General features: G+C 48.9%; 1 long non-coding RNA gene across 7 annotated transcripts in view; it reads right to left on the reverse strand.

Annotated features, from left to right (window-relative positions):
• LOC309629384 overlaps positions 1-22,639 on the reverse strand; it is a 30,254-nt gene that overhangs the window by 846 nt on the left and 6,769 nt on the right. For 5 of the 7 annotated variants that reach the window (XR_014245028.1, XR_014245030.1, XR_014245031.1 and 2 more), the window contains 2 exons: positions 11,955-22,544; positions 539-2,081 (listed from right to left, as the gene is read on the reverse strand). This is a non-coding gene — a long non-coding RNA (uncharacterized lncRNA). Of the gene's footprint in view, positions 1-538; positions 2,082-2,452; positions 2,599-11,954; positions 22,545-22,639 lie in introns of all 7 variants that reach the window. The other 2 variants (XR_014245027.1, XR_014245029.1) reach the window with 2 other exon arrangements.

Here is a 22,639-nt window from a genome sequence, read left to right on the forward strand (position 1 = left end):
AATACCACTCCACCCCACCCTCCAGATGGGGGGCCTGGGCCCTTCAGTCTGGAAGCTTCCTGATTTTCCTGTGAGAACAATGGGTGTGCTTTGAGGCAAGCTCCAGAATGCCTGTAATTTTTCACCTGTGGACCTTCTTGACAGATACAAGCCTAAACAGGAATGACCAAGGGAACCAGGGAAGCACGGCTTCCAGTCTAACAAAATCGGATCACCTAGAGACACCGGGACTAAACCAGTCATGACAATGACCGTAATTACTGAGTGCCTCCGTGTGCCAGGAACTTACATATATTATACAATTTAATCTCCTCGCTCTGAGGTAGAGATCATTACCTTCATTTAGCAGATGAGGAGGCCCAAATTCAGCAAAGTTAAATGACTCACTTCCCCAAGACCACCAACTCTAAGTGACAGCGCTGGTGTTTGAACCAAAGCTAGGACAGCTGTCCACAGTACCGTGCTGCCTTCCCCTGTGCCCTGGATAGTGGTGACAAAAACCCACAGCCCCTGCTGCTTCCCTGCAGGACTACCATACCTTGGGGGCCACAGTCACTGGAGTCAGCACCAAATGGTCTCTCTTGTGCCTCTCTGCCAAGTGCAGCCTCTCTCAGTGCCCCGCTCAGGACAGCATATAGAAGGCCCTTAACAAAGGGGGACTGAACTCAGGTATCATCAGCTCATGACACAAGCCACACGAGGTCACTGGGGCGAACGCCAGCACGCTGATTCCAGATAAAGGTCCTGGGAGGCCCAGGAGAGTCCTCGCTGGCTTAGCAGAGTGCTGGCCTGTCAGCCACTGATGAGACGTCAGCTTTAGAATGAGAAAAAAAACAAATGTCCAGACCTGAAGGAATGGCCCTCTGTGATCCCTGGTGCCCCTCTTCTCCCTGCTTTACAATGAGGTCCTTAATCTCATTGGGTCCTTACCATAATTTCTAGTCTGAAAGAGCAACTTAATCAAGAAGACAAAGTGGAGAACAGCTATGCCTAACACTGTTGCTGTGTTCTTTTGGACAAATCAGTCCCCCATCACATGCTTTGCTTTACTAGCTGCCAAATTGGACCAATAATGCTGACCACCTAATTCCCTTAGGGGAAAGCAGAGAGTGTTTACACACAGCAGGGCCTGGAATTCCTGGAGAAAAGTATTAGATAGACACCGTACCATTCAAATGGAATCTGGGCTTGTTTTTACTTTCACTGCCAAGGTAGAAGTACACAGCATTTCAAATACATCCTCTAGAGCTTTAAAAGCCTTTTTCATTTTCCTGAGTGCTTTGGGAAAGAAGGTACTAATATGTTTTAGAAAACTAGGTAATTTTCCCTTTTGGAATTTGGCATCTCTGGATGGGTAAGGGAAAATCAGATTAAGAAATCAATCTAGGGCTTCCCTGGTGGCGCAGTGGTTGAGAATCTGCCTGCCAATGCAGGGGACACGGGTTCGAGCCCTGGTCTGGGAAGATCCCACATGCCGCGGAGCAACTAAGCCCATGCGCCACAACTACTGAGCCTGCACTCTAGAGCCCACGAGCCACAAGTACTGAAGCCCGTGTGCCTAGAGCCCGTGCTCCGCAACAAGAGAAGCGACCGCTCACCACAACTAGAGAAAGCCCGCGTGCGGCAACGAAGACCCAACGCAGCCAAAAATAAATAAATAAATAAATGTATTTTTTAAAAAAAGAAAGAAAATCAATCTAGTGGTTCTACTAGTGGTTTCTACTCACACACACAGACCCTCCTTCTTGGCAGGTGTCAGTCAAAAGTTTACAGAAACACTGTCAATCTGGGGGAAATCCTGACTCATCGTCTCACCCTCACTCACGGAGAGCAAGTATGTGTTTTTCCTTTTTCTTCATGGACACTTGTTTCTTCTCCAAAGCCCTTTCTAGAGAGCTATTGATTTCCTCTGACTTGAATAGGCCGTCAGTAATGCTGGGTCCTCAGGAGTCCCTTTAATGTCTTGTCTTCGTGTGGGGTTGCATTTGCTCGCCGAGGCCCTCTGGGGGCCTGCCTCCCAGCCGGAGGTGAGCAGCCCAAATGGGTTTTCAGGGTGATTCGCATCACAGCCACACGCCAACCTAGGACCGAGGGTGGGGAAGTGAGCTTGCCGGACGCCCACCCTGTCCCCGGCACCTCCACCCACTGCCACGTCCCATCCGTGTCTGGCTCCTGCTCTCAGTGGTCACCAGCAGGCAAGCACCTGCTGAAGAGCTAACTGGTAACCCAGGCGACAGCTGCTAATAATAAGATGAAGGACCGTCCCTGAACCAGATACCACATGGGCATCTTCAGAATCTCTCTGGCCTCTCCAAAGGCCACTTGTTTCAGCCCCACTCTCCACTGCAGACCAGTTCTGTGTGGGCCCCAATAACCTTCACCCAGGCCCGGCCACCACAGTGCTTCACCTCAAGGCCACGCCATTCACCACCGTCATGGGGATGGGGCTTACCTGTTGACCCTGACACATAAAGTGCCTTGTGGCCTGCCTGGTGCTCACGCATGTGCAATGCGAAAGAGCAGAGGTACTCATGCCCATGGGCCAAATGTCTCCATAGGAGATGGGAGCTTGCAGATGCATTCTTCTTCCTTCCTCTCCTGACCGAGAAGGAATGTTGTATATGGTTGTCATATGGCCTCTCAGAAGATGGTCTCGTGAAAGCAGCAGTTGTGGTTTTTATACAAGTTGTGGCCAGCTTGAAAATATGCCCCTCTATTGGATCTCCCTCAGCCTCACTCCCCTTTGCCCTTACTTCTGCTTCTTGGGGTTGCACACCCTAATAAAGCAGATACTTAAGCATTTACCTCAGGCTCTGCTGTCTGAGGAACCCAGGGTAGACAGTCCTTCATAAGGATGTGAGCATTTTTAAAGGGACATCTTGGAGGAGGAAGGGGGTGTTGAGACTCAAAGAAAGGCAGTCTACTGATGAGATCATGGATAGTGGGGCTGAAGGAGGGTAAAGTCAATCCAGATTTTCAGAAGGGGGTTTGGGAAGGGAACGATTCCCTCTTTTGCTGCCTTGTCACCGCATACCAACAAGCCTCCTCCTCCTTCTGCCCTTGCTGCGACCCAATTTCCTCTCTGCCCGGCTCTGCTGTGACACGCTTTTTTTCCACTTGTACATTCTGCTTCCCAAGGTGCTTCATCCCAGAGAAACACCTGCTCCCTCTGAAGGAGGTTGCCTGAATTATAAATGAGTCTCCAGCAGAGGAAGATGTGCTCAAGTGAGGGGAAAGAGAAAAACAGGTAAACAGGTGGGTCAGAACATTTCTCTGAGCATCCCAGGACAGTGCAAACTTTGCTTTCCCTTGAGTCCCTGGTTTGAACCCTGAGACCAACCTCAGAATGGTCTGAAATCTCCCTGATCACCACTTTCTTCTTGTGTTCTGGGCTTCTCCAGCTCTGTTCCTTGCCTTGCGCTCTCTCCTCTGCTTGTGTGTGACCTGTCTCCCCCACCCACCCATCTCTACATGTCCAAATCCTATGTGTGCTTCAGCCCTCACAACAAAATGCTAGCTCCTCCAGGAAGCCTTCCTGGATTCCTCCGTTGGGCATGATCTCTCTCAGGCCTCAGTTCTTTCCCCTTCTTAACTTTCTTACCTCTGATTGTAGGCATCCTATTAGTGGGACTCTGGCTGATTCTCCTCTGTGAGTAGTTAGTCAGGAAATAATGAGGAAAGGCAGGAAGGAAGGGAAGGAAGGAGACACTGGGGCCAGACAAGTGTCTCCTGAGGCAGGAGTACAGCACGGTCAGTGGCCAGTGTTCTTTGCTTTCTCCTTTTTGTGCACGTCTGGTGTTGCTAATGACAAGTTGCACAGAAAATCTCAAATTTGCTTCCCTCAGAAGAGACGTTGCCCAAGGTAATTCCCTCGCTGCTTCCCTTCAGCTCACTGAAAAGCCTGTGTCCAAAGCCCACTAGTGACGGCAGTGTGTGGACTTTGCAGGGAGGAGTTGCATAAGGGCGTGACAGTCAGGGGGCCCAAGCGCCCAGTCAGCGGGGAGAGAGGCTGTGCTGGGGGATGGGAAGCCCCTGCCCTTGGCTTCTCCTCAGTCCTCCTCCCAGCACACAGCCTCCTCACCTTTCACCGTGTTGTCTCCTTTGAGTCTGGTCTCCTCTCCTTCCTCTAACACTCTCTGAGCTTTACGTCTATAGCGACTAGATTTATGGTCTTGCACATTTAGACAATGCCCTTTTGCACATAGGAAGCCCTCAAACACACATACTGAATGAGTAAAGACAGACCGTTTCCTTAATCCGAATTGCTTGAAGGGTAAGGAGACCCTACGCTGAAGGCAGGGCAGTCTCCTGGGGACACGGCGAGGCATCTTGGCCATCCACGTGGCTTTCTAGACCTACTGAATCCTCTGCTTGGTGCGGCCCAGGCATCCTGTAGAGCTGCCGGATAAAATACCCGACACCCAGTTAAACTGGAATGTCAGATAAACAATGAATAATTTTTTAGTATAAGTATATCCCATGCAATATTTGGAACATACTTATACTAAAAATTATGTGTCGTTTATCTGAAATTCCAGCTTAACTGGACATCCTGTATTTTTATTTGCTTGATCTGGCAACCCTCCCTGGGAGGCTCCTGGAACCCTGTGTTGTAGCCATTCTCTGGCACCCAGTTACAGCCCCACTTCTGGGCCCCTGGGGCCAGGGAGATGTCAACTTCGAGAAACTTCAGGAGTTTCTGGATTATTGATTTCTTCCCCCTCTAAACTATTTTGCAACTAGAAAAGAATGATTCCATTTTTTTTCTCTTAGGGTTAATTTTAAGATGGGTTAAAAATACTCACTTTGTCATATTGTATATGCCTATACGTCACAGAAACCACTAAACTTGGAGGGGGGCCTACAGTTTATGGAGCATGGCCATATGCATTCTCTCTTCACTCTCAGGATGACCCTGGAAGCACAGGACAGGAAGGTGGACAATCACCATCTGCTTCATAGCTGGGGAACCAGAGGCCCAGGGAGGTCAGTGAATTACTGACAGTCCCAGGAACGGTGCTGGAGGAACCCAAGCAAGCCCCAGGTCTTAGCTCCTGGTGACCGCTCCTCCCTCCTTCCAGCCACCTCCTTCACAGGCCACTGGGCTCCAAGTTAATTAGGCAGGAAAGAAGTCTTTGGAGGAAGCTGAAAGTGAGAGGAAGTGCCCTGGAAGGACTGGTGTAGGGAGAGCAAACCAGAATGGCATGTTTTAATTGATCTTTGATTGTGCCAACAACTGCTGGCTCCCAGGGCAAGCAGCTGCTATTTCTGAGTCAGCACCCTCGAGTGAGGCTTGGCCTGCCCAGAGTACAGGAATTTCTGGCTTTTTTTTTCCCCCCAAGCTCTTTGTGCTGGAAATGAGTCTGTGCAAAGCAAAAGTTTCTTCTGCTTTCTTAATTAGTCAACCAGCTCGGAGCCTGGAGTCCTGGAAATACTGCCCAGGGTCACCTACAGCTTCCCCCAACCCTTCCACCCAGTTTATCCTGGAAGCCCCAGGAGACCTGACTCTGCAGATGAAGCTAGACACAGCTCTGAAGACACTGCAGGAAGCACAAAATACTTTGTGAAGGAGTTTAAAAACTTCCACACTACTTAGCAAGTTTGTTAGCATTAGCGGTTATTCAGGGCCACTCAGGAGGCATATGCCCAGCTATAACCCTGGACAAAGAGAAGCCTTCCAATAGGAAAAAGGAAACTCTCTCCAATCTCACTGGAGGCCTTGGGATTTGGAAAAATCTTTTGTCACCATACAGGGAGAAGGACCCTGGTCTTGGAGGCCCTCCTGCCACTGAACTCACATAACCAATGGCTTGCTTGCACCTCCACAAAGATGTTTAACAGGCATCTCAAACCTAACAGAGCTCTTGATTCCATCCCTCTCACCCCCAACATGTGCCTCCCCTAATCTTCCCCACTTCAATAAAAGACCTCACCACCTACTCAAAAATGAACGGTTTTGGCTTAAGTCAAAAATTCATCCTTGCTTCCTCTCTTGTCACATCTCCACAGCCAATCCGTCAGCAAGATCTTTTGGTTCAATCAACACGAAATATCTCGAATCTGTCCATTTCACTTCACCTCCATTGCCACCGTTCCTTTCAAAACCACCGTCATCCATTTGAATAACCCAGTTAGGTCTGTCCACAGCCACCCTGGCTCCATGACAACCCCTTTTCCCATACAGCTTCCCAAGGCCCTACATGATCTGGTTCCAGCCCACCGCCTACACAAAGGGCTTCTCTTCCTTCAAGTAAGAACTACAGTATCACATGACCCTACTTTTAGTACCTGAACCCGCTATTTTCATATTTACTCATCTATGTCTATTGTCATGCCTCCTTCATCCAAATGTAAGTTCTCTATCTTATTCTCTGCTAGATGCCCAGTTTGCCAATGTATTAGTTTCCTAAGGCTGCCATAACAAAGTACCACAAAGTAAGTGGCTTAAAACAAAAGAAATGCATTCTCTCATAGTTCTGGAGTCTGGACTTCCAAAATCAAGGACTTGGTAGGGCCATGCCCCCTCCAAAGCCCCTAGGGGAGGATCCTTTCTTGTCTCTTCTAGATTCCAGTAGCCCTAGGGCTTCCTTGGCTGTGGCAGCATAACTCCAATCTTTGCCTCCATTTTCATATGGCAGCCTTCCCTCTGGGTCTGCGTCTGTTTCTTGTCTCCTCTTCTTATAAGGACACCAGTCACAATGGAGTAGGGCTCACCCTACTCTAGTATGACCTCATCTTAACTTGCAAAGACTGTATTTCCAAATAAGGTCACATTCACAGATACCAGGGGTTAGGACTTCAGCATATCTTTTTTGATAGGCACAATTCAACCCATAACAACCTGGCATACATAGTAGATGTTCAAAAATTATTTTGGAAATGAATGTATATTTTCAACTGGAGTCAGTAGATTACAGTGAGCTGATTTCCAGAGCAGCAAATACAAGGGCCTCAGGGCTGAACCGCAAGTGGTAGGAAGCCTATAACTGTATAATGCCACAGCAACCTACTAGAAAGAGAACATTCAGATAAACTGGTTACTTGGTATTACACAATTTTTTGAAATCTTAGACACTGACTTTACTTTTTTTCCCACTGATTTCAACAGGCTGGCCAACAAGGCAGCCTGCAGTTTATAAATGCCTCTATATGTACCTGTCTTTGGCTCCTCACAGAGGAGTGGGCATGTGTAATGGCTGAAGAGGCCAGGGCTCTAAGGGAGAGCGTGGCTTGCTGAGGAAATGGCAGGGCCAGGATGGGGGGCCAGGTCATTCGGACTCCTTGTCCAGTGCCCCTGAAGGCAGCAACTGTGTGTGTTTCACAGGCCCTGGTCAAGGTCAGTCAGTGTTCATGTAGAGCTGCATGATAAATGCTCAAGAATGAGGAAGAGGACAAGATGGAAGGAACTTGGCTCAGCTTTAAAAGAATCTAACTAGCCAGGACTTAGGTATTCAAAACTGAGACTGATTCTGTACAATTCCATTTGAAAAAAAAAAAAAGAAAAGACTCTAGAGTAACACCTTTTGAGATCATAGCTTCATGGTATTTTAGAGCTGGAAGAAGACACTGTCTTAGGTTCTGGGAAGGGCCTTTGTCCTCAAAAAGGATGAAATCTCAGGAGTGGGATTAAGCCTCAAATGACTCTAAGACCAAAGCGGAACATCCTAAGCATGTCACCAAAGATTCCAGAGGGACTCAGAAGTGAGACTGTGAGTCTCTCTCACTATGATCCTTGAGGAAACTTCATAGGGGAGGGGAGATGCCTTTGATCCAGGTGTGGAGGGGAAAAAAAATGCAAGTTTCGTAGGCAGAAATACATTCTGAGAAGAGGAAATAAATGGCTCGAGCAAAGGAGACTGGAAAGGATTGGATGTGTTAGTAATATGGGCGACAGTAGGGGATTATGACCAAAAAGTGAATTGGGTCAATCAGTTCATTCTGCATGGGGACCCTTCAGTGGGAATACCACCAGCTTGGGGTTCCAGCCCCAGCTCACAGATTCCCCGAGGGACCTGTCCCTGGGCCTCTGGGCCTGTCTCTTCATGTACAATATAAATAAGAGGGTTTTCCAAAGATATTAAGTGAAGCCTCAAGTTCTACAAAGATGCTGCTTTGATAGGCTTTCTTATTGAGATGCCTGGTAAAACTGAATTTTAAGAATGGTTTTTGTGCTTTAAAAATGTTTAAAAGCCACTGGTCTCAATAAACGAGTTCCCTCCAACTGTATAATTCTATTTCTTTATGCTGCAGGCTTCAGAGTTCCTCTGGTTTGTTATTCAAATGAAGCATGACTCATTTAGGATTTACCAGGTCCCTCTGAATTCCCTACAGTTTTATTAAGTCATTTGACCTGTTTTTAGCAGAAAATCCATTTTTATTCATATCCTTAGGAGAAAGAGCCTGGTGCGGCTGAAAGAGTCCTGGGAAGCAAGTCAGCAGATCTGGCTTCATGCTGTAATAACAAATATCAACCATAAAGCAGTATAAATAAAACAATGACTATCTGTTAAATAAATGCTAACTAGTGACACCACCTTGAGCAAGTCTACTTGCCCCTGTGACCCTTGCTTTTACCCTCTCTAAAATCAGGACAATGCCTGCTGGCCTGCCTCACGGCACTTTTGTGAGGCTCAAATAAGAGAATATACTCGAAAGCTCTTTACAAACTGTAAAGCACTCCAAGTATGTAATGTACCAGATGGTGCTGGGGGACTCAGGGCTTGAGAGAGCAGCTCTCCTGGGTGATAGTGGAGGGGAGGTTTGACTCTGAGACCTCAGGAAGTGTCTGATGTTCTCTGACAAGCATTTCTAAGCTTGGTCATATAAAAGAATAAAAAGAAAAAAAAAAGGATAAATGCATGTGCCGCCTACTTAAGATGTTTCACCTCACTCCAAGTCCCAGCTAGCCTTCTCAGCCATAAGGTAACAGAAACTAAGATGTGTCATGAAAACTGGTAGAGGCCTAGTGGAAGGAGGCTTGGCCAAGACAAATCTGCAAGGAAGACAGAGGCAGGAGGTCTTGTCTAGCTTCCAAAGATATTTATCAGTTCTTTGCATTGTTTGTGAGCTCAAGATGGGGCTTATTAATCTATTTCTACCTTTCATTTTACGTCTTTAGGTGTATTTTTTTTATTGAAGTATAGTTGATGTACAATATTATATAAGTTACAGGTATACAATACCTGTGATTCACGATTTTTAAATGTTATATTCCATTTATAGTTATTATAAAATATTGGCTATATTCCCTGTGTTGTACAATATATCTCTGTAGCTTATTTATTTTATGCATAACAGTTTGGACCGCTTAATCCCCTACCCCCATATGGCCCCTCCTCCCTTCCCTCTCCCCACCGGCAACTAGTTTGTTCTCTATATCTGTCAGTCTGCTTCTTTTTTTGTTATATTCACTAGTGTGTTGTACTTTTTAGATTCCACATACAAGTGTTATCATATAGTATTTGTCTTTCTCTGAGGACTTTTTTTAGTTATTGTTGAATTCCTAATTAAAGCCACATCATTAGGCCAATGAATGGGCACAATTTCTCATGCAGTTTAAGAAGCACTGATTCTTCCACTGAATTTATCCACTGAACTTATCCACTGACAATTCATCTATTTACCAAAACTCAACCAATGACACCTGTCCTTCTCTAGCCCAAACCACCATCCCCACAAGTGTCTTTGACCCTGCATTGCTGGAGATAGTTCTTAGATGATGCAAATATGCCAGCCTCCTCAATAAAGGGATTGAAACATCAAGAGAGTGCAGTCTGAGCTAGGCTGCCACACTAGAATGCCAGAGAGAATGCCTTTGCCCAAACACATTCCATCGTTCTCCATCTTGTGGAACCCACATTCCTTAGCCCAGTGGAAGGTCTCCCCAGTCTGGCCGCATTCTGGAGGGAGTAAGGTCTACTGGGGGAAGCCCTGAGCTGGGGAGAGGAGACAGACCTCAATCTTGTCCGCCTCCGCTCCCGAGAGCCAATGAGCATGTCCTTCGGCTCTCTGTGCCTCAGTTTCCCTGCTGGTCCAATCAGAAGGTTGAACTAGTCCAGCTGTAGAGCTCCATTCCTTTCCTGGGGGGCTAACCCCGGGGTGAGAGGGAAGCTGAGCAGTTCTGCTTTTAGCACGTTGATCCCTAAGTTTTCCTTTGGTGAAGGATTCTGCTGCTACAAAATGCTTGAAAAACACTACTAGCCCGTGGGCTTCCCTGGTGGTGCAGTGGTTGAGAATCTGCCTGCCAATGCAGGGGACATGGGTTCGAGCCCTGGTCTGGGAAGATCCCACATGCCGCGGAGCAACTGGGCCCGTGAGCCACAACTACTGAGCCTGCGCGTCTGGAGCCTGTGCTCCGCAACAAGAGAGGCCGCGACAGTGAAAGGCCCGCACACCGCGATGAAGAGTGGCCCCCGCTCGCCGCAACTAGAGAAAGCCCTCGCACAGAAACGAAGACCCAACACAGCCAAAAAAAAAAACAAAACAAAACACTAGCCCTCACCCCGTGACTCTGAGGCTGCCCCCAAAGCTTTCCATCCCCCGCCCCTGCAAGAAGCCCATACAGTCTTGCTGCAGTGACTTTACTCAAAACCCTCACCCAGCGTGTAATGCTTGGGCTCCAATTCCAGCCTCACCTCCTCCAAGAAGCCAACTTACCTGCGAGGATCTCTGCTTTTATCTGAGCAACCCACTCGGTGTAGCCAGAGCCGTGCTGGCCTTAGAGTGCCTGGTGCTGGGTGTCTCAAATGTGCCCTAGTTCCCCAACAAGATTTTAAGACCCCTGGGGGCAGGGACCAAGCTCTGGGTCCAGCGCCAATCCTGGGGCACACGGGATACCTTGTCTAGGGATGTGACAGAAGATGACATCACTGATAGGGCCCTGAAGGCTGCTTAGAAAAGAGTCACTTCCAACTCTGGGCCTCTCCCCAACCCCAAAGAGGGGCCAGTGCAAGGGACAGGGGCAAGGTAGGTTCCCAGGGCTGGCAGAAAGTGGAGCGAGGCGGAGACAGGGCAGAGGCATGCAGCCGGCTCAGCTCCTCTCACAGCGCCCCACCCACACCCCGACTCCTGACACGCCTCGGGCGACGCTGCTGCCGCCCTATAAACAGAATCCGCAGCTGCACCATACTTCCTCCGGGACTTGCTCTGGCTCCCTCTCTTCCTCGCTGTTCTGAGGAAGAGAACATCTTCCCTCTATGAAGAGACCATCCCTGCCTCGAATCCGTCTCTGCCTTGTTAGTGGGTGAGCTCGGGCAGGTCCCTTCTGCTCTCTGGACCTTGGTTTCCGATGCCCTGCCTTACTGACTTTCCCAGAATTCTGCCACCCGTTTGCCTGGATGTCTCGCTAGGCTCCATCCTGCCTGTGACCCTGGGGCCCTCACTCTTGGCTCTCCTTTGGCTCCAGCTCTGGGTCCTGCGCCGCCAGAGACACCAGCCTAAGTTGAGAGCCCAGGTCCAGCCTCTCCATCAGGGGAGTTGAGAGGAAGCCGGCTTGGCTCTTCTGATGCTGTTCACATCACAGACCAGGGGAGCGCCCCGGGGCCCTGCTGTGGAACAGCAGATGCCTTGGGGTCTGGTATCAGTGACACTTTCTGGGCAATAGAGAGAGCCAGCCTGACCTGCGGGAAGGCATCGACTAGAGCTGGCAATGCTGAAAGGAGATGCGCAGCTCCCTGCGTGGCCAGCACGCCTGCCTCCGGACAGAGGCCTGTGGGGTAGGGGGTCTGGTTCTGCCACTACAACCTGTGTGACCTTGGGCAAGTCCCCTTCCCATCCACCCTCCCTCCCTTTCAGAAACATTTATTGAGCATCTTGCAATGGCCAAGCCATCTGCTAGGCTGTGAGGCTTCAAAAAATATAGTCCTGGCCCTCGAGAACCTCATAATCTAATTGCGGAAGCAGAAATGTGAATGAATAACTATAATATTTTCCTCCCTGGGGCTCAGTTTCCTTACCTGTAGAATGAAGGAGTTCCAGCCTTGACACTCTGTGATGCTCTCATCACATTAGACCATCTGTTCCCACCGGTCTGGTGAAGTGGTAGGCCACAGTCAGCAGGTCATCAATGGAGTTAGTAATACATGATGACTTGCATTAAGGGGAGTCTGCAGTGTGGCTTGTGGCCAGCAGATTGCTGTGGTCTGGGTCTTGCTCTCCAAATTTCCATTCTCTCAGCTACTTCAGCTGAAACTGTCAAAGATTATTTCCAGCATATCCAGGGGATCCAAGAGGGATCAGGTGAAAGACAGATTATATGTTGGTGTTGGAGCCAGCACCAAACTCAAGCTCCTTCTGATTGTTGGTCCAGGCTACCTGCAGGCCCACCAGGTCTACATCCTTCCCTTTCTTGGCTAGGATTTGAGGAATATGAAATATATGTCTGGGTGCATAAGAGGCTGTCAAGTTGAAAACATTCCACAGGATTTCTGAGGACGCCGTATTAGGTGACCCAGGGTAGTGCTTAACGAATGTTTTCCTGGCTGGTGGCAAATCTCAGATGTTAGCTGCAGAGTTCCTTACTCTCACATCCCCATCTGTATCACACACACATACCCCACACAGCAACCATCCTCCCTCTTCTGTGTCTCAAGTTGAAACACAGCAAAGGGCAAAGAAGATACCCAGGTTATTAGACCCGCCCAAGATGTCTTCACAGTCCAATAGAGGGCCTTCAGCCTGGGGTGAGAACCAGTGGAATGATGACCCCCCTCTTGGGAACCAGCAGTATCCTACAAATTCTATATTTATGCAGCAGTCTTGGTCACTTGTCTTTTCTTTCTTTTTTTTTCCTCCACTTGGCTCTTCTTGATATCTTCTAGAATTTGGTTTTCAAGGTCCTTGCCTTACAACTGCAAAATCTGCAGAGAAAGTGGTCCTAGACAGTCCCAGCTCCCATGAGCTGGTAGTTCTAGTTCCCTGGTTCAGGAGGACACACCCGTTGGGCAAGCAGGGGCTACCAAAGCACTTCTCATTGCATTGTTCAGCTGGAGCATCAGGCCAGAGACAGAGGCGTGGCCAGGCAAAACTTCCGGGATAATTGTGGAGCTATCAAAAGTCTCGCAAAAAAATGCATCTAGAGATTTTCATCACTAAATGTGCAGTGTGGATGCTGCCCATTCTGTCCAACAAGGAACCATACTTGCTTCTTCCCTGGGAGATGAGAGGGTACATGGAAGCTGGTGGGACAGAGCTGTCTTTACCCTGCACACCAGCTGAATATCAGCCCTGGTCACAAGGAGTCGAGGAAGGCCCCACTGCCGTCTCTGACAGGCTGATATCAAAGCATCCAGCTTGACCAACAGAATTTGGTCTTGTATTTGTTTGCCTTTCCTTTTAGGTTTGAAAGCAACTCTCATCTTCACTGCCCTGTTGTTTGGCAGAACAGCTTTTGATTAGGCATAGAACAATATCTTGCAGTTTCTTCTTGAAATTGCTGGATGAACACGGAGGCTAATAGCGAAGTGTCGCATCGAGACAGTCTGGGGTGCTGCATGGGTCACGGCTTCAGACAGAGTGACTCACAGAGGAAGCCCAGGCCTTCCTGGCAGGCAGGAAGGGTAGCATTTAAATACTGATAGGCCCTGGACCATACAGACAGATGCAGACGGGATGAGGTCCACAAGGACATTGCATCCTTCTGGGGGTGACCTGGACGGTGCCAAAAGCAGAAAAAACTGCCAGGAGCACCACTGTTCTCTCATTTGATGGGTCTGCAAAGCCTTTTCTCTTGCCGTTTTCTTAAAAGAAACCTCTTCTGAATTGCCTATGATTTTAGTTAGGTTCTAGCCAAGCTTTCTTTTAAAAATAGGACACTTTACATAGATACTGAATTATCAAGCGTTTGTCAACATCAACATCATCATTATCAAAATACCATCCAGGTGTTCGGCTGAGTGGATCCTGGCGCAAGGCAATTTAAATGAATAAACACACTTCTTTGTCATCTTTGGGAATTTAGCCGAGAAGCAAAAAACAAAACTGGTGTGGATAAAAATGTAAAAAGACGTGCAGACATGCACCATGCGCACAAAAGCTGAGCACACAGCATCACGAAGGAATAAAAGGTGAGGTGTCTAATCCTCAGTCACACCTGCATCCATCTGATGAAATGATGGCGTGCTGATGGCTATCAGTCTGGGCTGCTGGAGAGAGAACAGTGGACTTGAAGGGTCATTGCAAATTCTTTTGAGTCAAAATGACCCAGACTCGGAGCCCTTGAAGACAGAGAGCATGTCCTGTTTATGACTGACTCCTCACCATCCGTTACAGGGCCCAGCTGTAGTTTGATTATAAGAACTATTATTTTATTGTTGTTATAATCTCTGCTGTGAATGTCCCTATGTTACCTACTAACTATCCCACCAGATGAGACTGTCATAAGGAGGGTTAACGCTCACAGACATCTTCAACTTGCTTGATTTTGTGGCAAGTACAACATATCACTATTCTGGAAGCTCTTTTCCCCAGAATTCTATAAGCTGGAACAACCATCTACGAACACCATTTATTAAGAGATAACAATTGCCAGTACAATGAAATAGGTGCCATGGAGAAATAAAATTTAGTGTTCTGGTCAAATAATTAAATATATGTACAGATCAGAATAGGTTTTTATATCCCTCTAACCCTTAGTCCATTCAGGCTGCTATGCCAAATATCATAGACTGGGTAGCCTATAAACAGCAGGGACTTCTTGCTCACTGGAGGTTCGAAGTCCAAGATCAGGGTGCCAGCATGGTCTGGGATCCACACATGGCAGAAGGAGCTAGGGAGGTGTGTGGGATCTCTCTTACAAGAGCACTAATCCCATTCATGAGGGCTCCACCCTCATGACCTAATCACCTCCCACAGGCCCCACCTCCTAATACATAACCTATGGGGGTTAGGATTTCAACATATGAATTTGGAAGAACACAAACATTCATTCCATAACAAACTCCCACCCCACTCCCCTGCCTTTTCCCGGGGGCTGACAAACCAAAGTTAGGCCAACTCCAGGGGGACAGAGAGCAGAGATTCCCTCAGCGCATCAATAAACAGGAGATACAAGCTGATACAAGGTATCAGCTTGGTGGGGAGCAAGCTCAGCTTGCCTTACAGAACCCAATGACCAGCCCCCACCCGGGTCCAAGCCCAGGCAGAGCAGAACCCAGGGTGGCCAAATGCCTGCCCTGTCTTGGAGGCTGCGGACGCAAGGCAGGACCTGGGAGTAGGAGCAGTGGGTTGAGAACATCTGGAGGGGCAGGATTTGGGGCAGGGAGTGCTGAAAGGAGAGAGAGCCAAATGGAAGGGGCCCTCTGCCCTAGCTCAAAGGATCTAGGGCTGAGGAGGGCCCAGAGATGCCCCAGCTGGAGTAGAAGAGCCACTTCCAACTGATTTGGAAGATACAACTCACACTTGAAGGGCTGTTTGTACATTCTTTGGGATTCCATGGCACATTCATAGACTAAGAGTAAAACGGTCTGAGAAACTGAATACTGCTCTTCCCTTCCACTCTTCAGGGAAAAGCTCTGGATTTGTTTTATAGGCATTTTTTCCTTTCTCCCATAAAATAAAAGGAATCATACTGTCATCAGTGCCCAGCTTCCTCAGCTTTTCCTGTGTCTGATGGGGGCCAGTCAGTCACTGGGACCTCTCCACACAAGTAAGGAGGAGCTTTCTAAATGGACATTTGTGAAGCCCTGCACGCTGGCTGGGCAGGGCGGGGTCAGGGAAATGCGAAGCATCCCAGGCCTCAGCCTGGGACTTTATTCCCATCCTCTCCACTGTCCTAGGACCGCCCTTCCCGCGACCCCCACCCTGCCCCAGCCCCCAAGGCCTCAGCCTTCACCCCTTGGAGCTGAAATTACACCAAGCCTTCTGGTGGAGATTTACCTTGTTAGCCCAGGTGAAGAGAGGGAAGAGGCTCTGGTCAGAAGGAATGCTTGATGAGTCATCATGCAGTAGGAAAAGGCAGAACTGCAGCAGCTGCCTCTGCCGGTCAGGTCCAGAGAAAGGGTAATTCCAGACCCAGGAGTTCGATGGACAGGCAGCAGGGGGAGAGCCCACGGCCAATGGAGATAAAATTCCTGGAAGTTCTGCTTCCTGAACCCTGGGGCAGGCTTGAGCCTAGCTGGAGGAGCATGGGCTGGGGGTGCCATCACCTGAGTATGGCAACCAGGCCTGACACCCTCAATAAGGAGGAGGGATGCTGAATGAGGATGGAGGATTAAAATGGATTTGGGGTCTGTTCTAGCCTGAGGAAAGGAAACACGTGAGAAAAAAATCTACTTGATTGACTGCGAATTCCAACAAATTCCGGGGAGAGGTGGGATAGGGGTTGGAGAAGTTTTCCATTAGCAGCTCCTTTTGCAAACCTGGGGTGAGCAGCTAACCTGGAATGGGACAGGGACAGGAGAGCCACATGAAAGCCACTTTAGTGAACTGCACTTTACAAAGCATGGTCACAACCAACACGCTGCAGAATAGGACAACAGTCCCAGGAAGCAGCAGCATCACATCACACCCATTTTACAGATGAGAAGACAGAGGCAGATGCCAGCACTCGCCCACAGCATTGTTCCTTAAAGCCAGGGCAGGGCTTCCCTGGTGGCGCAGTGGTTGAGAATCTGCCTGCCAATGCAGGGGACACGGGTTCGAGCCCTGGTCTGGGAAGATCCCACATGCCGCGGAGCAACTAGGCCAACTAAGCCCGTGAGCTACAATTACTGAGCCTGCGCATCTGGAGCCTGTGCTCCGCAACAAGAGAGGCCGCGATAGTGAGAGGCCCGCGCACCGCGATGAAGAGTGGCCCCCGCTTGCCACAACTAGAGAGAGCCCTCGCACAGAAACGAAGACCCAACACAGCCATAAATAAATAAATAAATAAAATTAAAAAAAAAAAAAAAAAAAAGCCAGGGCAGACGACCCCTGGTTGTGCACAAGATGAGTTAGTGCTACAGGGTGAACACATTTACTTTAATGGGCATGCATTGTTGCAAAGAGCCATTAAAAACCTAACTAAAACCATCAAACTTGTGATTTCAAGGATACTTTGCTTAGGAGGAGGCTATGTTTCAAAAGTGAGTTTATTTAAAGTTCGTTTGAAGTATGAAATAAATAATGTTATGTATGGTACTTGGTTTTGATTTTTTTTAAAAAAAACCATGAAGGTGGGAAACCAAGTATTGATGGTGATTATGATGATGACAGCAACCCGTTTCGCAATACTGACTATGTGCCAGAAGCCTTTACATATATTAAATCATGTATTCTCACGACAGCTCTGTGGAGGTGGTACAATTATTATCCTCATTTTACGCAGAGGCCTGGGGGAGACCCTGGAAGGCACAGGGTGGAGGGTTGCATCCAGGCGCTCAGACTGCAGAGCAATGCTCACCAGAGCACGGCCCATCATGCAACTGTGAAAGCACCTGGCTGAGAGCCTGGGTGCGGGAGGTGGGTGGTTTGAGCCGCTGGGGTTGGGAGGGGGTCCATGTGCTCTTCCCGCTTCCAATGCAGAACTACAGGAGACTGAATCTCACCACAGCATTACTTCCGGATTCAAATGAGGACAAGCCAGTGACAACAGACTAGCTCTAGTGCAACCTGTTTTCTGCACCGGGCAGTGATTATGTTGCATAGTTGATGTGAGGGCCTTGGGCAGAATCCCGGCTAACTCAATTTCAGGCTGGCTTTCCTGCCTGCCTGCTAAACTCTTTCAGATGGTTCTGGTTGGATTTGCAAGGCTTTGACAGACAGGTTCTCTCTGTGTTGGGTGAGGGTGGGGTGGGGTTGGGGGGAAACATCTGGAAAATGCCTGAAGAGAGGAAAGGAGAGAAGCTCTGAGTTCAAAGGCTCACTGGACCAGCGTGGACGGGAGAGGAAAGCAGAGGCTGATAAGGCCTGGGAACCCCTCAGCTGAGAGCACAAAAAGCAGTTGCGCTTCTTACTTTCACATGGCAGTTAAAAATCTTCCAGCACACCCTCCAGGTCAGCATGGTATTTAAGAGCAAGAGCTCTGGAATCTCAGTCACCTCTCATTAGCCAGATGCCCTTGCCTCTGGCCGTTTAACCTCTCTGGGCCTCAGTCTCTCCACCTGTAAAGTGGGAATAGCAAAAGTGTTTCTCCCGGAGGGTACTGTGAGGATTGAGTGAGATGGTCCGAGTACAGCAAAGGCTTCGTTCGTGGTAGTTGTTACTGTTATTATTATTATTATCCCTCGGGATGGGGTGTAGGTTCATAACCTCTCTGAGGAGACCTGATTCAGAGTTTAAGTCCAGGCTGATCTACCAAAGCAAATTAAATTTTAGAAAGTTTTAGTTTGATGTATTTAATGCCCCCGAGATAATAAAAAAGAGGCACATGGGCAAGTGTATGGATTTCATGGGACATTTTAGTCAAAGGTAAGAAATCAAAGTGGCCAGGAAAGGGATCCAGAGCTGAATTCATGATCTCTCCCTTAAAACCTACTCTTGCTTAAGTGTTCCCTGTCTCAGTAAATATGCCTCTAAGTGTTGGGGCTTTGAAGCGCTGGGGGGAGGCGGACAGAGGGCAAGAAAATGACAGTTCTCTTCCATTTCCAGGTCAGAACCATGGTTTGGGGCTGGTTGAACTGGTTAGGCGGACCTGAACTGAAAGTGCCTCCCAAACTATAGGCTTCTAGCCGGGGGCAGAGCCAGCCCCGCTAAGCTCGCTGCGTGGCCTTGAGAACAAACTGGATCACACCCATCTGTGGCAGGGAATGGTGCCTAGAAAACCCAGAAGGCCCTGAGCCGCACTAGCCCGGTCCCTCCTTCCTAATGCACCAATCATAGCCATGGGGACAGAGCTCAGGAGTGCTATCTAATAGGAGTCCCTTCACCTGGAAACATGAGGAGTGGGGAACAAGCGCTCCCCTAACACCCTCCACCTGGCTGCACAAGTCACAAGCCTCAGAGTGATCTCAGACACGTGGTCTCCCTCATCCCCGACCCCTCCCCATATCCTGCTCACCACCAAGTCCTGTCAATTTCACTTCTTAAACTTGTCTTGAATCTGTCCTCTGCTCCATTCTACGCCCACTACTCAGTAGGCCAAGACCCTATTATCTCTCACTGGATCCTCATAGACCTCCTCATCCACTTTTGCTGTCTCCGATCTGTTCTCCACGCTGCAGGCCCAACTCCTCCTTACTTTTTTTTTTAACAGTCCCTTGTTGCTCTTTGATAAAAACTAAAATCCATTATACGAATCCAATGCTCTGCTGGTCTAGCCCGTTCCTACCTCCTCAGCCTTGGGCATCATGACTCTCCCTCTCACAGTAGGAACTCCAGCCTCCCTCATTTCTTTAACTTCTGGGAGGGCACAAGCTTCATTCTGCCTCAGAATCCTAGCTCATGCTGTTCCCTCTGCCTAAAATGCCCTTCCTTCTTTTCTCCCTCTCTCCCCCTTCCCTCCCTCCTTCTCCTTCCTCTGGCCAACTCTTGCTCATCCCTCGTATCTTAACTCAAACATCACCTTTCCAGGGAAGCATCCCAGACCAGATCAGGTGTCCCTACTAAAACGTTCAAGGTTTTGGTGAGTTTTTCCTTCATAGTATTTATCACAGTTGGTAATAAGATATTGTATGGTTCTTTGGTTAATGCCTGTGTCCCACACTAGACTCTAAGCTCCATAAAGATAGGGTTCTCCTATCCCTCATCACCCAGCACAGTCACTGGCACATAGTAGATGCCCAGTAAATATTTATTGATTGACTGGATGAAGGAGAAAAATTATTGGGGGAAAAGGTGCAATCCTACTAGGTGGTTCTGGAGATCAAATGGGGTAGGAAATTGGGAAAGTGGGGTAGACCAGGGAGACATGGGTTAGGGTGTCTATGTATGAGTTGGGGCAGGGGGAACAAGGGTTGGTCTGGAATCAGAGGCCAAGCTAGCAGCTCCACACTAGCTGTGTGTGAAACATGAGTGTAGCAACATGAGGAATAAATAGGGCAGAGCAAAGGAGGTGATACCTGGTAGGAACCTTCTCAGATGGAAGGCGCACAGGATTTGAAACTTGGCTGGAAGAATAGGAAATGCTATTATTGGCACCAGCCACAGCAAAAATCACCAACAACATTTCTCTGGGTGTAGAGTTTTTCGTCAGGTGAGTAGAGAATTTGTCATTTTGTGGGATGCACAGCATCTAAATGCCCTCTTTAGACCCATGGCATGAGTCTTTCTGAGAGGCAGCCAGCTTTGTTTCTACCTGTTTTCCAAGGCTGGTTCTCTAGCCTTCCTGGTGGGTCTCAGTGCTTCCCAATATCCCTGAATAAATTCCTTTTTTTGCTTAAGTCAGCCAGAATTAGTTTCTGTTGTTTTCAGCCAACAACCATAACTGGTATAGTCTGGTGCCAGCAGGGCAGTGACATCTGGCTTGTCTGTGTAGCCAAGCATGTGGCTGCCAAGGATGCAGACACCCCAGGAGGTGCAGGACTACCCTGGCAGCCCGCAAGTTAGGGCCTCCTGAGGAACAGGGAGGAAAGTTGGCCATTGTGAGCCAGATAGAGCCTTTGGATGGACTCAGGGTTCCCACAGATCTGTGGGTAGAGGCCACATCAGAGAAATCATCTTATTGCTGGGATATGCCCATGGGGTGGGTCACCTAGTACACCACAGACTGGAGGCCCAGCAAACCCACAGTTGGCTCATAGCCCCCTTGGGAATGCAAAATCCAGCCCCTCCTGGGCCTTCTCGTACTTGTTGTACTTTTCCTGAAGAGACTGTACTCTGGGAATCTATTCAAGATATTTTCCACTTCTAGGACCCTGAGTCTACTCTAAAGAACAAAACATGGGAGGAAATAAGCAGAGAGTCAGAGTGCACTTACCACACTTCCTGATGCCTCAAATAATAGGATGTCGTGCAGGAAAGGCCCTTGGGACCATCTAGTCTTGTGGTCTCAGACGTCAGTGGGCCTCAGAATCATCCAGAATCACCAGGTTAACCATGTGGGTTCCCACAGATTTCTTCAACCCCACAGCTGATCTACTTGGCCTAGGGTGAAGCCCCCAGATCTGGGTTTTGTACAAACTTTCCCAGGCGATTTTAACATGAGTTGTTTGAGAAGAGTGATCCCAGTCCTTCACCCCATCTTACAGAGGAAGAAACTGAGGCTCAAAAAAAAAAAAAAAGTCTACCTGACCAAGGCCCCCAGAGAATCAGTTGTTAACCTGGAGCCCAAGCCCAGGCCTCCTGACTCCCACACCCCTGGACCGGCTGCGGCTAGGACAGGGCATGGAAAGTGCTTCTTTCCCAAGTTGCTTGCGTGATTTTGGTCCCCTAACAGGGCCCTCCCTTTTCCGATTGTAAGAAGGGCCGCTTGTCATGGGGAAATGCTGGAAATCAGGATGGATACCCCACTCTTGTCTTTGCTAGAGAGACTGCTGTGGCCTTAGCTGAGGAGGAAACCCTGTGGGCAAAGCCAGGAATTGATACAGCAAGGGCCTCACTCAGCCTGACTCAGTCACAGGCCCAGGTTCCAGTTCTGGGTCTTTCAATGCCCCGCGTGACCTTGGACAAGTCATTCCCCTCCCCGAGTCTCTGTTGTGTCCAGTTCATAAAATGGATACATCTGCGATCTGCTATCTACCTGCCTACCTCGTGGACCTCTGGTGTGAAGGTGCTTTGTAAACTCCCAAGTGCTGCCCAAGCAGGCGGGATTACAAACACTTGGAGATGTGACTGGAATACTGATTTCCACTCAAGGTCCCTTGAGGATGTGCCAGGCCCATCTTGGAAACACCAGAAGAAGCTAAGAAGCTGCCGGCGATGCTTAGGGTAGATTCTCAGAGCCTTCTGGGCTGGCTGGCAGGGAGAGCCCTTCCGCTCACGTGGCACTTCTGCAGCAGAACCTGCCATGGCCGAGGAGCCCCCTCATTTCCGGGTGCGTGGGTCGTAGGCAGGGGAGTCACCGGACCAGGGCCTTCCTGCCGCTGGCCTGGTACTGCCAGGACCCTCTGTCCATTTCTTAAAGTGTCCTGGCTCAGGAGTACTAGGAAGTGTTCAGAGGACCCCCAGGGGTCCAAGAGAAGTCACAGCTAGTGTGGAGCTGCTAGCTTGGCCTCTTTCATGCCACGGCCTGTTTTGGCTGTTAGAGCAGGTTCAAGAGGGCGGGTTAGCTCATTCACAGTATATTTTTCTTTCTCACCACATCACACCTCTCAGAACCATTTCCCCAGCTGGCAGGAGTCCCAGTTTACCTTAAGTTATCAGGACGCCAGGATTCTTACACCATTCTGCCAAAAACTTGCCTTGTCACCTTGCTCAAACCCTTCACCTCTTTGAGCCTGTTTTCTCATCTGTAAATGGGGGAAATAATTCCTGTCCCTCCCTCCATCATAGGTCTGCTGTGTCAAATGAGAACACTGTCAGGGAGGGCTTTGTTGTCATGGTCTTGTAGGAGAAGCAGACAGAGGAGGCCTGGACAGGCAGGGAGATGGGGTGGGCATAGAAATGACCTTCAGCTCCAGGAGGCAGGAAATCTCTGCAGAACGATTTCAGTCCTGTCTTCTCTTGGGGCTGTCTCAGGGTGGTGATGAAGCCTAAAGAAAAGTTTTCCATCAGAGACCTAAGCAGACACTTCCTTGACACAGGTGTGAGGTCACCTAGGCAAGTGCTTTTCAAACCATCCCCCGCC

This window comes from Balaenoptera borealis (genome assembly GCF_965194805.1).
Source record: "Balaenoptera borealis genome assembly, chromosome: 5".
In the NCBI taxonomy this organism is placed as follows: domain Eukaryota; kingdom Metazoa; phylum Chordata; class Mammalia; order Artiodactyla; family Balaenopteridae; genus Balaenoptera; species Balaenoptera borealis.